Below are 4,204 nucleotides of genomic sequence, written 5' to 3'. Positions count from 1 at the left end.
TCAGGGGCTGGAAGGGGCTGCCCAGGGAAGGGGTCGAGTCCCCAGCCCTGGGGGGATTTAGCAGCCGGGCAGAGGCGGTGCTGAGGGCCAGGGTTTGGGGGTGGGATGGCAGGGGTAGGGGAACGGTTGGGCTGGGGGAGCTTCAAGGGCTTTGCCAACCCAAATGATTCTGTGATTCTATGATTCTACTCTTTAACTTGGTCCAAAAGGTAGGCTCTTCAGGGCAACCACTCTGCAAGAAAGGCAGGTCTACCAAATTTCCCAAGAATTCATCGACACCCCTTTGAAGTTTACTGTAAATGTACAAAGGGTGATCACTCTTGGTGTGCAGCCCATGGGAACATGAAAGAATGCTGAAAATCTGCAGCCTGAGGAACAGCTCACTTCAGCATACATCTCGCCATACCCCTCAGAGAAGGGGTATGATCATCAGCTCTACTGTGCCCAAGACAATAGCGCACTTAAGAACATCCATTATTTGGTGAAGAGTTCCTAAGACACCTGCACAAGGAAAAATTCTTTAAGTGATTGATAAGCTGTATCAGCATCCAAAAAAAAAAAAAAAATCCATTTTCTCTTACTCTAGGGCATTGGAGCCAGTAAAACAATAGTGTCTTCAAAAAAAGCAAATACCAGGTACCTTCATCTACATTGAGGAGCTCCTCAGGTCATTTTGTCTTGGAGACCACACCAGGCTGCCTCGAAACCTTCTCACTTCCCATCCTCCTCCTGCACATGCTTGCAGGGATTCTGTGGTGCCAAGTTATCGTAGAATAAACAAAGACTCACTCTTGCATCTTGGAGAAATACGAATGCCACCTTTCTAAAGAGCAAATGGATTATTTCCATGTGGGGGCTAACGGGTAAGTGCCTTCAGCCACGAACGAGGCACGGTAACCTCAGCCTTCACTAATTCCATTCTCAGACCCTTAGTACATTTTCATGGATAAACAAACCCTTCATACAAAAAGTCTCTGAAAATCCACCTAGTAAAATTTCTTTGATGATTGCAGTCTTTCTTCTGGCCTTCCATCAGCTCTGAGCTTTCAGCAGCGATAGTCACTCATCTCTGAAGACTACAGCATGCCCATACCTCAGTAACTGATCAACGGAGGAAAAACTGACAGCAGCCAACGGGCTCTGCCAGGTCTTACAGGTCCCCGCCACATGACAATTAAGGATGACAAAGGGGGTCATTTCTCTTGTGGGCGCAGAGAAGAGAGCTGTGCAAAAACAAGGACCTGGCACTTCAGGACAGGTTCAAGAACAGGCTGTCTTACAGAGCTCAGCAGCCAGGTTCATGGTCCCAGCGGAGGAGCTGGTCCCACCCTGGCCTTCCAGGTTGGCTGCCATCCCACACATATATTATGGTTTGCCAAACTTCATCGTGTGCATTTAAAGTCTGATAAAAATGAGGCTCTGCCCACAGATATCACCTGCACACGAGCGTAAATATCCTCAGCGAGCTCTTTTTGTTAAACCGTTGTGCGGATTTTTCAGGCTCAGGCTCTCTTGAACTCTGGAAGAGTTTTCCCACAAATAGGTAGACCTCAAGAGCTGCTTGGTTTACTTCGGCAGTGCTGCTTCCTAGCTGTGAGAGCTGATGGCCTCATCCCTTGCCATTCCACTTCTGAGGAAGAGGTGACATGCAGATTTGCACCGCAGACTCAAAGTCTTCAGGCGGCACTGCCAGCGCTCCTACCCCAAGAGTCACTGCTTCAGGGACCACCAGAGCTGCAACACGAGGACCTCACTTCTCCAACAGACGAAAGGGCAACTCAGCTTGCGACACCCAAGTTTTCGGGAGAGTGCTGTGCACGGTTTTTCAAGTAACTTCTGGGGTACAGCATCTGCCTGGTCAGTGGGGGGCTGCCCATATGCATACATCCACTCCCTATGGGGTCAGATTTCAGTTTGTGCAGAAAAGCTACAGTGAAGTAAATCCAAATAACATCCTGAGCCTCTTTCCAAGCTTCTGATGGGGGCTCAGCTATAGAAATTGCACCTGGAAATATTCTTTTTATCCTTGTAACAGCTGTGTAACATTCAGACTGAAGATTGCTCGGACATCCAGTAGACAAATATCATTTTGTCTTATTTAAAGAGCGCATCCGTTCTCAAACTGACCATCTCCATCGCTAGCTCCTTCGCAGTTCCCTTTCCCAACGTACATGTCTCCAAGGCTCCCCAAAACCAGATAGAGTGCAAAGCCAGCGGGCAGAGTACTCTGAGCCTCCTTCACTTTGCAGGGCCCTCTGCATGCACAGAACCTGCTGAGGGAAGAAAAAAAAAAAAAAAACCAAACCAAACCAAAAGAGCAGTGTTTTGAATTTGCTTAAAATATACATGGCAAAGTCACGCGCTGAGGAACAACGAACAGCTTACCCTGTTCCTATTATTCTCTGTAACAAATGTTCCCATTTTTTACTCTTTCCTCTTCAACGTTTTGAGAGCTTGTGAAAAAGCCTTAAAATGTTTATTTTGTTTCAACTTAAATGGCCGTTTCCTATCTTCATTCAGGCCTGGGCACTGCAAAAACACCCTGTGTTATCTGTAACACTGGAAGGCTTTTTCTCTGTTCCCCCACTTACCCACTTTGCTCCCTTAGTACACTGGAAAGATAAAGAAAAGATAAAACAAAAGGCAAGAACGTGCAGAGAAAACCGTTTTTGGGGTCTCTTCTCTCCCCACCCGGGATCCCCAGCATCCTGCCGCTCCCCGCACCGTCCTGCCCCGTGCTCCTTCTCCTCAGACAGCGGTCGCCAGGAGGTCATTTCCAAACAGTTATTACCACCCCCTGAACCAGACTCTGGCGTTCAGGGGAGACACAACCTCTTCCTTTGGGGATTGTTAGGGATGCAGGGCACTGTGAGAGCAAGGTTGTGTCGCAGCCGCAGGGCTGCCAGCCCGCCCTTTGGTCTTTCTCCTCCTCTCTGCTCTCACGCCTTGCCCTGACTTGGCCACTTGTCTGCCTGGGGCTGAGCTGCTGTCCTGCAATTCATGCACACGGATGAGAAAAAAAAGTTAACGGCGACAAAAGGCTGGCGTAGCTCCGAGCTGACGGAGTGCCACAGCGCTGTGTGCTCACCTGCAGCCGGTACTGCCACGGCTTCGCTTCCCGGCTCACCCCAACATCCCTCACAGGCTTCTAACAACCAAGGGGACAGAAACAAGCGTACTGTTGGCATTAAAAAAACCCCTGCAGTCAGTTTGTTTCAGATTCCTCGCAAGATGTTTGCTCAGCGCTTTCTTTTTGAATCACTGTATGTGGGAAGAATTGCTCAGATGAGGCTTTCAGTGAATTTCAGACTGTTGAGATATTTTACAAAAATAATGTGAATTAAATACCTCTTCAGGAGTATTCTTGCCATCTTTTCTCTGAACTGTTCTAACAACAACATATCTTAGAATCACGGAATGGTTTGGGTTGGCAAAGCCCTTTAAGCTCCCCCAGCCCAGCCGTTCCCCTACCCCTGCCATCCCACCCCCAAACCCCGGCCCTCAGCACCGCCTCTGCCCGGCTGTTAAATCCCCCCAGGGCTGGGGACTCGACCCCTTCCCTGGGCAGCCCCTTCCAGCCCCTGACAGCCCCAAGGGGAAGGAATTGTTCCCCATGGCCAACCTCACCCTGCCCTGGCACAACTTGAGGCCGCTGCCCCTCGTCCCATCGCCCCTTCCCTGGGAGCAGAGCCCGACCCCCCCGGCTCCCCCCTCCTCTCAGGCAGTTGTAGGCAGCGATGAGGGCTCCCCTCAGCCTCCTCTTTTTCCAGGCTCTTGAAGCGACAAAGTGGAGGATGCCAGGAAAGCAACCACCAGCAACCACCAGTGAGAAGTGCTTCTTGCATTGACCAGCCCCAGTTACTGCTTCCAGAGCAGCGCGCAGCCCCTTGGGCCTGGCTTTCCACTCTTGATTTCCCAGCACTCCTGCTTCTGTACCTGCTTTTGCCCTTGCTTCTTTCTCCTCACTTCTGTACTGACAGCCCAGAATTAGCCCTGAGCACAGAGTTCAGACAGCACAGCCCAAGTCTGAACTCGTCACGTCACCCAGAATGTCCTAACACCTCTCCAAGCGCCGCAGGTGCCCAGGACACCGCCCTACAAAACCGCCTTCAGTGTAGAATCATGGAATGTTTTGGGTTGGAAGGGACCCCTAGAGGTCATCCAGTCCAACCCCCCTGCAGGGAGCAGGGACACCGCTAACTAG

The 4,204-nt window shown here is 50.5% G+C and overlaps 1 long non-coding RNA gene across 2 annotated transcripts in view; it reads right to left on the bottom strand.

Moving 5' to 3' along the window:
- Positions 1 to 3,446, bottom strand: part of LOC118452311 — a 4,831-nt gene extending 1,385 nt beyond the window's left edge. Inside the window, exons 1-2 of one of the 2 annotated variants that reach the window (XR_004842051.1) lie at positions 2,386 to 3,446; positions 641 to 2,273 (exon numbers count right to left, since the gene is read on the bottom strand). This is a non-coding gene — a long non-coding RNA (uncharacterized LOC118452311). The remainder of the gene's footprint in view (positions 1 to 640; positions 2,274 to 2,385) is intronic. The other variant, XR_004842050.1, reaches the window with a different exon arrangement.
- Between the last annotated feature and the right edge of the window lie 758 nt (positions 3,447 to 4,204).

Source organism: Egretta garzetta, unplaced genomic scaffold, assembly GCF_000687185.1.
Source record: "Egretta garzetta isolate BGI_Z169 unplaced genomic scaffold, ASM68718v1 scaffold1030, whole genome shotgun sequence".
NCBI classification, from domain to species: domain Eukaryota; kingdom Metazoa; phylum Chordata; class Aves; order Pelecaniformes; family Ardeidae; genus Egretta; species Egretta garzetta.
The sequence above is the reverse complement of the archived record's forward strand: the minus strand, read 5'-3'. Positions and strand labels throughout refer to the sequence as shown.